Raw genomic sequence first — 13,732 nt, 5'->3', positions numbered from 1 at the left:
AGCCTTCCAGGGTGCAACCGGGGACATCGCCGATGTCTCTCAGTCGTCTACGCAGAAGAGCCCTGCAAATACACCTACACCCACTCTGCAGTGACACAATGGGTGGCATCAGTGGTGGGTCCTCATAGTGATACCCAGGAGCGGGCATTATTGCACAAACCGGACAGGATTCGCGAAGACATGGCAGTAGTGGTGCCAATATAACGTGTGATGTGAGTTGTTCTGAAATTCAATATAAGTAACAACCATGACAAACCCTCAAACACCCTTGTGCATCCCCTTCATGCTCACGACACGTTTGCCTTACGCTGCCTACTGCACATATGTGATGCATGCCCTGTGGCTGCAGCACAGGTGGTGGCAGGTTGAGTGAGGCTGGCCGTGAGAGAGATGCACGAGAGGGTGAGTATGGGATAGAGCCATGAGATTGTATGAGGATTGGGTTGCGTGGTAATGGCGGGGTGAGTACTGGCGAGGTGAGTAGGTGCAGGTAAGATGAGGATGGGGTTTGAGTGGGTATGAGGGGTGATGTGACAGAGTAGTGTTGGCAGTGCCGAAGGAGATGTGGGGTGGGGGCAGTGATGTGGCAGACGGAGTGTAGGGGAAAGACTACGTGTACTCACTTTGGCTGACCTACTGAGGTCATTGGACCGCCTCCTGCACTGTATGCAGGTGGGCGATATGTTGGTGGCGCAGGTGACCCCCTCTGCCACCTCAAGCCAGGCCTTCCGGGTGGAAGATCTCTGTCCTCCCCCTCCTCCTCACCCCATGTATTGATACCTGGGGTGAGGCATCATTAAACTGGGAGCAGCCTTCCCCCTGGGCTGCTCCATGCAGTCATCTTTGCTATTGGTTCCAGCATCTGTCAGTGGAGGACTGCCCCTTTAAATAGAGCGCCTCCAGCTGACAGATCGTACTGCGCATGCGCAGCCCGGCCGACGCACAGATCAGCAGCGGGGAACCCGGAGGAGCAGGTAAGTGAATCCAATTAGTGGGTTGCCTGCTACGATCGCGCGGGAAACCCACTAATTTCACCGGGCACGTTACCCATGCGCCCGCTTGCCCATCCGCCGAGAACCCGCATCCCTGCTAAAATCGGGCCCAAAGAGTCTACAAAGGGATATAGACAGGTTAAGTGAGTGGGCAAGAAGGTGGCAAATGGAGTATAATGTGGGGAAATGTGAGGTTATTCCCTTTGGTAGGAAGAATAGAAAAACGAATATTTTTTAAATAGTGAGAAACTATTAAATGTTGGTGTTTCGAGAGATTTGGGTGCCCTCGTACAAGAAACACAAAGTTAGCATGTAGGTACAGCAAGCAATAAGGAAGGCAAATGACATGTTGGCAAATGACATGTTGGCCTTTATTGCAAGGAGGTTGGAGTACAAGAGTAAGGAAATCTTACTACAATTGTTCAGGGCTTTGGTGAGACCTCACCTGGCGTACTATGTACAGTTTTGATCTCCTTATCTAAGGAAGGATATACTTGCCTTAGAGGTGGTGCAACAAAGGTTCACTCAATTGACTCCGTGGATGAGAAGGTTGTCCCTGTGATGTGAGGTTGAGTTGAATATATTCTCTGGAGTTTAGAAGAATGAGAGATTATCTCATTGATCTCTGAGGGGGCTTGACAGGGTAGATGCTGAGAGGTTGTTTCCCATGGCTGGAGAGTCTAGAACTAGGGGGCATAGTCTCAGAATAAGGGGTTGGCCATTTAAGACTGAGATGAGGAGGAATTTCTTCACACAAAGGGTTTGTGAATCTTTGGAATTCTCTACCTCAGGGCTGTGGATGCTGAGTTGTTGAATATGTTGAAGGCTGAGACAGATAGATTTCTGTACTCTAGGGGAATCAAGGGATTCAAGTGGAGTTGAGGTCGAAGATCAGCCATGATCTTATTGAATAGCGGAGCAGGCTCGAGGGGCCGTATGGCCTACTCCTGCTCCTATTTCTTATGTTCTTATGGAGCCATGCACAGCAGGTGAATTGGATACAATGAGCTCCATGAACCTACCAGGCTGATAATGGATAAAATATTATCATCTTGCAGCAGCCCTTCAGATCCTTGGACAGATCAGAAGACCTATTTCAATACAAACCTACTAGAGTTTCCAGAATAATCGCTTCTGCTGCATGGTCGACTTTGCCATCCATAGAGAGGCCCATCCACAGGCAAGGCCAAATCAGGACATTTCAGTGACCCAGATGATATACCCATGGAAGCAATTTTGCAGCTGTAAGAATAGTACATCAAGCTTTCACCGAGGAGACACTAGCATCTGTCAGTGGGTGGAAAATGTGGTGTATTCATCTAAATTCCTGAGCCACCTGTGGAACTGACGGTTGTGTGTACGTTTGCACTATGTAGTAGACCGGCAAACCATCACTAACATTGCTGTCTATACTTCCTGAACTACTGTGGATTCATTTTCTTTGATCTGCTATTTTATTGTCCACAATAAACTTTCTGGATAATGTAATAAAGTTAAAGTAATTTATTACTGTATAAGTGTTCAGTATATGTGCCTATTGTATTTTACCCTGACGCTTTCCCTGAATCACATTGTATGATGTGTGTCTTCTATAACCTATTCTAATATTCTTTCTGGGTGCTTTTTCAATGGAAGGAGTAAGTGATGTGGCTGCCTAAAGCACTTGGGAATGAGGTGGCTAGAAACCTTAATATGGATAAGACCCTCAAGCCTTTATTGCACTGCCTGTGGGCTCGGAGGAGCAGGAATGCTTCTTCCAGGCCCAACATGCTCGCCTGGCCGACAGGAACCCTGCAATCGCCCGCCACAGCCCCCCCCCCCCCCACCAAATGGTCGACCCCCACCTACCTCTGACTCTTCACCCGACCTCTAGCAGCCTCCAAAATCCAAATCCTGGCCCATCCGTCCTCCCTGGCCCCCCGATTTTCTTCCCAGCCTCTCAATCCCTTCCTCCGATCCGGCCTTCCTGCCCGACAGCCAGCCAGCCTGTGCAATCCTGTGAAAATTCTGCCCCATATTTCTATTTGTTACTTATGAGCCAACTTGTCTAGCAAACAGAATAATAATATTGAGATGTTAAACCCAAGTGCCCATCTTGCACCCCAGTGTGTGTGTGAATAAATGAACATGCAGCTAGGTTATATTGAAATCATTCATTCAGGGTAAACCTTTAAAGAAAGTGTGTCAAGATATCCAATTACGCATTCATGCTAAGTGATCGAAGAGCTGCAAGGTTGCCTGAGTGCTTTGTGTACAACTGCACACTTTGTGCCTTGCATACGTTTTCCATCTTCTTGTTATAGGAAAATGCTGGGTAGTTTTATCGTGGTCGATTTTTTTATGCCACAAAACTTGTGCATCTATCTTTTTGTGTGCTGTGTAGTTGACAATTACTGCTACCCCCCTCAAATACTTTGTGCTGATCTTTTTGTGGAGAGAGTGGCCTGACATGCTGAGCAAGAAAATCCTCTTTTGGTACATCTCTTGCAGTAGTAACTCCAGTTTTGAATCTGGAAATTGCAATATTTCCTTTAAATAACTCCATCACAACTACACTTTAAAGATGAAGTTGTCCCCCTTTTAATTGTGCAGCAGGTGAACTTACTTATACTTTAAATGCATTGTGCAGCCCTTTAATAATCGCTGCACCTACAAAGGAAATAACCCAACCCCAGCACTATAAATTCCCAGCAGTAGGCTTGGAGCTTGCTTTACATACATAATAAGCCTTGATCTGGAGGTTGGCTCTCAATGAGAAGGTGCCCATGTCATTCCATCTGTCTCTGCAACCACTGCTGAAATTACACCTCCTAGTTGTTTTCTTTTGTGCTTTGTGTTATAATTTTTAAAAATTTGGTTCTTGGAAACCAAAGGGTAAATTTTTGTTTTAACAGTCACATCGCTGAGCTTCATGCATATCAGGTGTGTGCCAGAAACCGACATGTGCTTCCAGCACATTAAGCTCTGTGCTGGGAATGCCAAAAGATGAAAATTTACCTCTAGCTAATGAAGGCTAGGGTAGGTGCCTTTTTTATGGAAATTTGCAATTCTCACGTCATTCATATTAAAAAATGCTTTAAGTAGGTAACGATGAGGATAATAATTAAATACATTTACTAAAATGCACAAATATGAAAAGTATAGTAATTATTTCATACAGAAATGTAACTTGAAACTTCCTTTTCAGTGAAACAGTAATGTTTTAACAGCATTAGATATATGTCTTGCTTGACATTTTAATTTTCTCTTTTTATAGTAAATACCAGTGCCTCAGAGTACATGATAGGTGGAGACTATCGACTGCATCTTAATGCGATTTGTTCAGGTGGTCACGAGAGTTGCATATGGCCTTCCTCAATAGATAAGAATGTTTACGTGCCCTATACTTTCAGATCAAATTATAGTAAGTTACTTGAGCTTATTGTTCCCCTAATGGGCTGTTATTATTGTTATTAATCTTATAACTAGCTATAAAAATATAAGTTTGTGATGGATGAAAGTAGATTCAACACTGTTGCCCTAATTTTTCTAGTATTTAATGTGACTGTTAAAATACACGGTACTGCGCAAGATCTGTTAGTGCTTGACGACTTTATCAATTAAATGAAGATCCAAGAAAAGCTAAAAGACTTCAGGGATGGATGGTAATAATCTTAGCATACTAGAAAGGCGAGGGATTAGACTTTTGATCTGTTGATAGTCAACATGAGAAATTTGATGAATGCCGTGGATGTTCCACTAAATTGGAAATAAACTGCATGATAATAACATAGTAAGCAGAGAAGGTATATCCAGTCTAACCAATCTCCTTGATATTTTTGTGCAAGTGACATCCCAAGTGGTTTATGGAAAGCCTTACAATGTGGCATTCCTAGACTTCCAAAAAGCCTTTGCCAAAGTTCTGCATGAAAGGCTGCTACTTAACTTTAAAGCAGTGGGGATTCAAATTAACTGGAGAATGGATTTAAAAAATTGGCTGAAGCTTAGGAAGCAAAGGGTACTTGTTGGAGGACTTGATGCTGGATAGGGAGAAGTCCTGAGTGGAATGCTCCAGGAATTGGTGTAAGGTGACACCATTCATAGCCAATAACAAATCAGGAGGGGCAATTGAATCCAGTGGGGCAACCAAGCATTTACAAAATGAGTTGGACAAAATAGCCCAGAATTTCTGCTATGGTGAGAACCTAAGTGGAAAAATGGAGTACGGTTTGGCCCCACCGGAAGTGAAGTGGCTGACCCTGACAAATTTTCCTGAGCCAGCTTAGTTTCAATTTTATGGGTGAGCGCCCTGTGGCAGCACCGCCTCTGATTGGGAACTTTTTTTATTATTCGTTCATGGAATGTGGGCGTCGCTGGCAAGGCCAGCATTTATTGCCCATCCCTAATTGCCCTTGAGAAGGTGGTGGTGAGCCGCCTTCTTGAACCGCTGCAATCCGTGTGGTGAAGGTTCTCCCACAGTGCTGTTAGGAAGGGAATTCCAGGATTTTGAACCAGTGATGATGAAGGAACGGCGATATATTTCCAAGTCGGGATGGTGTGTGACTTGGAGGGGAATGTGCAGGTGGTGGTGTTCCCATGTGCTTACTGCTCTTGTCCTTCCAGGTGGTAGAGGTCGCGGGTTTGGGAGGTGCTGTCGAAGAAGCCTTGGCGAGTTGCTGCAGTGCATCCTGTGGATGATACTGCAGCCACAGTGCGCCGGTGGTGAAGGGAGTGAATGTTTAGGGTTGTGGATGGGGTACCAAACAAGTGGGCTACTTTGTCCTGGATGGTGTCGAGCTTCTTGAGTGTTGTTGGAGCTGCACTCATCCAGGCAAGTGGAGAGTATTCCATCACACTCCTGACTTGTGCCTTGTAGATTGTGGAAAGGCTTTGGGGAGTCAGGAGGTGAGTCACTCACCGCAGAATACCCAGCCTCTGACCTGCTCTTGTAGCCACAGTATTTATATGGCTGGTCCAGTTAAGTTTCTGGTCAATGGTGACCCCCAGGATGTTGATGGTGGGGGATTTGGCGATGGTAATGCCGTTGAATGTCAAGGGGATGTGGTTAGACTCTCTCTTGTTGGAGATGGTCATTGCCTGGCACTTATCTGGCACGAATGTTACTTGCCACTCATGAGTCTAAGCCTGGATGTTGTCCAGTTCTTGCTGCATGCGGGCTCGGACTGCTTCATTATTACCATTTGGGAGACAAGAAATTGTGTGATACTGCAGAATTCAACGGTCTGCACCACCTTAAGGGAACCACTCCAGCACAAATTGTTTTGGCAGCAGCTTTACAATGTTTATAAGTCCTTCAGGAGGGCTAAGAACCCCCCGCCCCCAATCCCCCCACTCCCCGCAAGGATGTGCAAAAGGATTTCAATGATTCTAGATTAAGGAGCAGAACCTGCAGGGTAATAATCTCTGGATTATTCAGAGTGCCACGCTTTGGAACAGACTTGGAGAGGAAGATTAGGATTACCAACATGTGGTTGGAAGGATGGTGTTGAGAGGATGGTTTCAGATTCCTGGGATACTGGGACCACTTTTGGGGCCAGGGAAGGGTGTACAGACAGAGTGCCCTTCATCTAAACCGGAGGGCATCCATATCCTTGAGAGAGGGTAAATAGGGCAATGGGGAAAGTTTTAATCTAGTTAGGAGTGTAGGAGGAGAAAATCAACACTGTCGAAAAGTGTGAGAAGACGACCAGCAGGGTCTGTGGGCAGCGTGGGGACAGTTACCCAAATAAGAGTTATGTACACAAATGCATGTACCATAAGAAATAAAACAACTGAGTTAAGGGCATGATGCAGTAGCCATTAAAGTCCTGGCTACAAATTGGACATGATTGGAGCTAAATATTCCAGACTGTAGGATCTTCAGAAAGGACAGGGAAATTGGGAAAGGAGGGAGAGTAGCAACATTGATAAAAGACACAATTACAGCATTGGAAAGAAAGGATTTCAGTAAGGGTGATCAGGCAGTGGAAACACTGGGTAGAAATAAAGAACAGAAAAGGATGCAAGACTGGTCGGAGTTGTCTACAGACCTCCTGTAGTGATGTAGTGGAGAGATGTATAAATATAGTAATCAGGAAAGCATGACGCAAAAACAATGTGGCTATAATGGGATATTATAATTTTCACACAGACTGGGTGAAGCTCAAGAAGTAAAGAATGTATTCAGGACAGTTTTCGAGAACAGTAGGGTATAAATTCGTCTTGGGCAGTAGTACAAAATGGGCGATGGCGAATCGATAGCCTGTTTTGCATTCTGCTCGATTTTCTTTCTCAACTTCAGTGGAATTGAACGTCAATATTTATACCCCAATATGTTTTAGAACCGACAACAGAACAAGCTACACCAAATTTAGTGATGTGTGAAGAACCAGATTAGTTAACAATCTGGCAGTAATGATAATATGATTACATTTGATATTAGATTTGTGAGGTCGAAGGGAGAGTCTCAAACCAGTGTTTTAAATTTAAGTAAGGAAAACTTCAAAGGGATGAGAAATGAATTGATTGCAGTAAACTGGGCTGAACTATAGCTAAAACTACAAACAGTCAAAAGTATTCAAAGAAGTATTCGATACGATATAAAATCAGTACATACCCCGAAAAGGCAAAAGCTCCACTTGTGCAGTTAAGCAACTATGGTCAACAAACGAAGTAAAAGACAGTATCAAGTTAAAGAAAAGGCTTACACAAATGCAAGGAAAATTGGAAATCCAGCAGATGGGAGAGCTATAAAAAAAACAACAAAGTGATACAAAGAAAGGAATAAGAGGTGCAAAAATGGAATATGATAAACAATTGCAAGGGACATCAGAACTAACAGTAAAAATGTTTATAAATATATTAAGAGATAGAGTGATAAAGGGAAAGACAGATGCTGGTGAGACAATAGAATCATAGAATGATAGAGCACAGTAGGAAGCCATTTGGCCCATCGTGTCTGTGCCAGCTCTTTGGTAGAGCTTTCCAATTAGACCCACTCCCCTGCTCTTTCCCCATAGCCCTGTAGATTTTTTCCATTCAAGTATTTATCCAATTCCCTTTAGAAAGTTTTATTGAATCTGCTTCCACCACCTTTTCAGGCAGTGCATTCCAGATCACAACAACTCATTGCTGTAATTTTTTTTTTCCTTATGTCGCCTCTGGTTCTTTTGCCAATCACCTTAAATCCACGTCTTCCGGTTACCGGCCCTTCTGCCACTGGAAACAGTTTCTCCTTATTCACTCTATCAAAACCATTCATGATTTGGAACACCTCAACCAAATCTCCTCTTAACCTTCTCTGCTGTAAGGAGAACAACCTCAGCTTCTCCAGTCTCTCCACATAACTGTAGTTCCTCATCCCTGGTACCATTCTAGTAAATCTCTTCTGCACCCTCTCTAAGACCTTGACATCCTTCCTAAAATGTGATGCCCAGAATTGAATGCTCCAGCTGAGGCCTAACCAGAGTTTTATAAAGGTTTAGCAAAACTTCCTTGCATTTGTACTCTATGCTTCTATTTATAAAGCCCAGGATCCCATATGTTTTTTTAACAGCCTTCTCAACTTGTCCTGCTACCTTGAAAGATTTGTGCACCTACACCCTTGGGTGTCTCTGATTCTGCACCCCCTTTAAAATTGTATCATTTGGTTTATATCACCTCTCATTCTTCCTACCAACATGTATCACTTTACATTTCTCTGCAAAATCGTCGAGCAGAAATTGATAGCCAAGTTCTGCACCCATGAGGACGTCCTCAACCGGGATCTTGGGTTCATGTCACGCTACACGTAACCCTACCAGCGAATAAAGGTTATCTGTTTTTAATACAACGGGTCATTCTCTGTCTTTCTCTTCCTTTCGGACGTTTATCCCTCTCTCTCTCTCTCTCTCTCTGTCTTATGTTCTGGCCGTTTGTATATTCGGTGGTCCTGTAGGTAACACCTCTCTGTCTGAACACTTTGATTGCCTTGACAATGGGCAGTTGGAAAGATTATCTGTAATCACCAGGTATTGTTCTCTGACTATAAATGCGAAACGTTCAAGGAGTCCCATGCTCACCTGACGAAGGAGATAATCTCTGAAAGCTTGTGATTTTCAAATAAAATTGTTGAACTATAACCTGGTGTTGTAAGATTCTTTACTATTTTGAAAGTCCACACTCCAGCCAATGCCCTGTCTTAACCTCGCACAGCTGAACAGGACTTAAAGGGCATGAAGGACCCCCCCCCTCCCCCCACCTCCATCAGCGCTATTTAAATGGATCATGAAGTACTTACTGGTTAGTTGCTGGATTATTTTTTTCTGACTGGTGCAATTGTACATTTTTTGGAGGTTTCTTCTACTTGGATAAAGTTTTAATACTCTACAGGCAGAGTGGTCTGCCTGGTTTTACTGTACTCTTTGTGTCATTTAAAATATTGTGCTGAAAAAAGTTGTATCCACACATGGGTGGCCTGGTAGGTCTTCCTCTGGGAATTGAACATGAATGTGAGAATGGAGAGCAGGTCAAGCTGCAAGAAGAGGGAGGAGGAGGTGGAGCAGGACACTTAGCAGGAGACCATTTCCACGGAGGGTCTTCAGGGAGCAATTCTCTTACCTTAACTTCAGCACCGACCAGTGCATCGGACGTCTTTGGTTCACTAAAGAGGTTGTGACTGAAATTTGTCAATACTGCAGCCTCAAAGCATAGCAAGGACAACATTGCCTGTAGTTGTCAACGTGACTGTGACTCTTAATTTTTATGGCTGTAGCTCCTTTCAGGCTGCTGCTGGAGATATAAGAAACATTTCAAGTTTGCAGTGCACTGCAGTATAAGGGAGGTCACTGAGGCTCTCTATACAATGAGAAACATTCATTTCATTTCCTCTTGCCAGAGACAAACAAGGAGCGAGCATGAGGTTTTGCTCGCATTGCAGGCTTCCCCACAGTGCAGGGTGCCATTTATTGCACGCCATTGCCTTGGATGCTCCTCATCTGAACTCGAGCATATTCATAGAGAGAATGGGATTCCACTCCCTCAATGTGCAGCTGGTGTGCGACCACAGGCAGCGCATCATGCAGATTAGTGCCTGCTATCCTGGCAGCAGTCATGATTCGTTCATTCTGTGGCAATCCTCTGTTCTACCTATCTATGTATTTGAACCAGCAGGCAAGTCAAAGGCTGGCTACTGGGCGACAGGGGTTATTGCCTCATGACATGACTCATAACACCAATCAGGAACCCATGCACAGCAGGACTACAACGAGAGCCATTCTGCCACAGGGAACATTGTAGAGCACACCATAGGTGAACTCAAGTAATGCTTCCGCTGCCTGGATCGCTCTGGAGGAGCCTGCAGTACTCAGCAGAGCGGATATCAAGATGGGAGTAAGTGAAACAAAGTAGAGGAAGGGAGGCTACAACATAGACAGACCCGTTCTGCCAGGGCTCTACGTGATCGGATTATTAATGAGCAATATCAGTAACCTCAACAACACCTCTCCATTCACCAACAGTCCCACTCTCCTCACCTTTCCTCCCTTAGATGACCATCAAATTGTCCTCGGTTATGATTACACATTGGTTCCTCCCTCAGATCGTCACGGGAATAAAATTCAAATTCAAATCCACATTTATAAATTAACAAATGAACTTATGCAACCAAAATGAGATTATTTACCCTTGTGCATTTCCTTAGTGCCTGTCTTTTGTGTGCCTTTACCTTTCCTAGTGCTCCTATGAGGTGCTTCCCCAGTGGCTGGAGCATAGGTGGTGGAAGACTGCTGATTTTCAATTGAGGAGACTGCAGATGGCCTTGGAGGATGACTTCGAGCACCTCTGGACCTAGAGGGGCTGGCTTCAGACAGTACCATCTTGGCCTGGGCTGGCTGACTGACAGGCAACAGTGAGGGCACTGGCGGAGTGGCAGGGGTGGGAGCAGGAATGCTATCATCCTGGGAGGGGACAGTAGGTTCCTGTTCCATGGATTCCTTTCCCACTCTCCCAGGACAGCACCTCAGCAATTCTGGTGATCTGAAGGAGAACAGATTTCTGGACTGCTGTGATGCCCTGGAAGCCCCTTTCAACAGTGGTACCCAGAGCCACGATGGCAGCAGTCAGACTTTTGATGGAATCTGTGCCATCGGTCATCAGACATTGCATCATGGTGGGTTCCACAGGTGTGCTGTTGGAGATGACCACCTGTTCCATGTTGGAAAGGATGGGCTCCAAACTCTGCCCAAAGCCCTGTTCCAAGCTGGAGCTGGACTCCTTCAAGTACCTTGACATTGTGCGCAGGCTTTCCAGCACACCAAGCATTTGGTTGTGTACGCCCATCGATGTCATCATCTGAATCCTCTGCAGCAGAACTAGTGTGTGACCTCGCCTTCCGGAGAGCTGGCATCTGTGGTATCCTTTCCCCCCCGCCCTGGCTGCTGTGCACTTGTGTCTAATGTGTCACCACGTGCAGATCCCTCCTCTATCCTAGCCTTTTAAAGTATGCGCAGTGTCAGTCTCTGAGTTGGTGGCTGCGAGTGTAAGATCGAGAGATGGTGTCTCTTCATTGTCACTGTCTTCTTCCTCTGACTGGGAAGGTTCCAATTCTTGGGTATCTGAAATGACAAAGGGACAAGGGTTGTGTTGTGAGGGGAGAGGCGAAAGGAAGAAGTGTGTGCTTACACCATCTGCAGCACATGAGTCAGAAAAGATTGTAGGATGAGAGAGAAGTGGGAAGGGAGAAGGAGGAATAGGTATGCAGAGACCCTCATCATCGATCCTTCCAGAGCCGCCAGTGGCCACGGCTTTCAGCGATAGGCCTTCCCATGATGGCCATCTATGTTAAAACATGTAAGCACGCTTGTCCTCCTCCAGTTGTTTCTTGCTGCCTACTGTTATGCACCACCTGCAAGATTTTTGGGTGATGTGGCTTTCGTGGTTGAATAGCTGCCAGTCTCTGTGAACTGTGAGTTGTGGGTGTGAGGCTTGTAACAGTGCTAAGTGTGTGAGGGTGGGATAAAGCGTATGATTTGAACGGTTGAGTACTGATTAAAAGAGATTGTTAGTAGGTGGGTGATGGGGGTGTAGTGCATTGAGCAGTGGATGTCGCTAGTGGTGCAGTTAGTAGGATGTGCCACTTGAAACTTGAACTCACTCACCTTGACAACTCATGTTAAGTCGTTGAACTTCTTCCTGCACTGCATCCATGTTCTTGGAGCTATGCTCCTGGCATATACCTCCTCCGCTACTTCCTCCTACTGCCTCTTGAACATGTGTCTGGAGGGCCTCCTGCCTCCCTGTGGATACAGGATGCCCCTCTTTCTCTTCACCTCTTGCACCAAGGCCTCCAGTGCATCATCAGAGAACCTTAGTGCACACTCTCTTGCAGGCGCAGCCATTCTTCAAAGTATAACATCACTGAATCATTTCACAAACGACTCCCATCACTTCTTGCAGCCACATGCACCTCCCCTTTAAGAGGTGCAGGCTGCCTTTAAGAAGCGCAAGCCACTCGCGATATCAGGGCCCCCTGCTGATGCCTGAAGCCAATCAACAGTGCACGTAGTGCTGACTGCAATTATTTAAAACAGCAGGCAGCACGACTGTAGTGTGCTGCCTGCATCGAAACGACCGGGCATTGGTTAATCTCGTACCGCACTCCCCGCACCAATTTTCGGGGGTTATCGAACTTAACCCCTATTGTCTCTGAAAGTTACCCCATCATCGACATTAAGCTGACTGGCCTGTACTTGCTGGATTTATCCCTCTCCCTTTTCTTGAACAGGGGTATAACAATTGCAAACCTCCAGTCCTCTGGCACCGCCCCCATATCTAAGGAGGATTAGAAGATTGTGGCCAGAGCCTCTGCAATTTCCAACCTTATTTCCTCAATAACCCAGAATGCATCCCATCTGGACCAGATGACTTTTCTACTTTGAGTACTGCCAAACTTTTGAGTACCTCCTCTTTATCTATTTTATCCTATCCAATATCACGACTACCTCTTCCTTTACTGCGACATTGACAGCATCCTCTTCTTTAGTGAAGACAGATGCAAAGTACACATTTAGTACCTCAGCCATGCCCTCTGCCTCAATAGAAAGATCTCCATTTTTGACCCTGATCTGCTCCACCCATTCTCTGGACAATAAGGAAATGGCATACTTGTTATATGGGTACTTTGTATCTTTTCACAGGGGAAGAAAGAGGACAAAATACCAGATGTACAAGGGAGCCTAAAAATAAATCAAGGGGAGGAACTTAGTGCATTTATTATAAGTTTAAAAAGCGGTAACGGTGAAAATAATGAGATTTAAGATTGACAAATCTCCACGACCTGATGGTTTCCATAGCAGGGTATTAAAAGAAACAGATGGGGAAATTGTAATGTGTTGGTCATAATTTTGAAAAGGTCTCTAGATTCAGGAAATGTGCCTCAGGATTAGAAAATGACAAATGTTGCTCCATTATTTAAGAAGGGAGAGAGGGAGAAACCAGATAACTATGGATCTGTCAGTTCTGGAGACGTTACTGGAGACTATTATCGGTAAAGAGTGATTGAGCACTTAGACAAGTATGAGCTGATCAAAGAGTCAGTATAGATTTGTGAAGGGCAGGTCATGTCTGACGAATCGAGTTGAATTTTCTGAGGAGGTCACTTGCCTGATGGATAGGGGAGTGTGCGAATTTTCTCTATATGGTCTTCCTGAAGGCATTTATTAAGGTACTGTACAGGATTATTGTCAAAAATGAAAGCATGCGGAATTGGAGATAATCTTGTGACA

The sequence above is a fragment of the Heptranchias perlo genome, chromosome 12 (genome assembly GCF_035084215.1).
Source record: "Heptranchias perlo isolate sHepPer1 chromosome 12, sHepPer1.hap1, whole genome shotgun sequence".
Lineage (NCBI taxonomy): Eukaryota > Metazoa > Chordata > Chondrichthyes > Hexanchiformes > Hexanchidae > Heptranchias > Heptranchias perlo.
Note: the sequence above shows the minus strand (reverse complement) of the source record.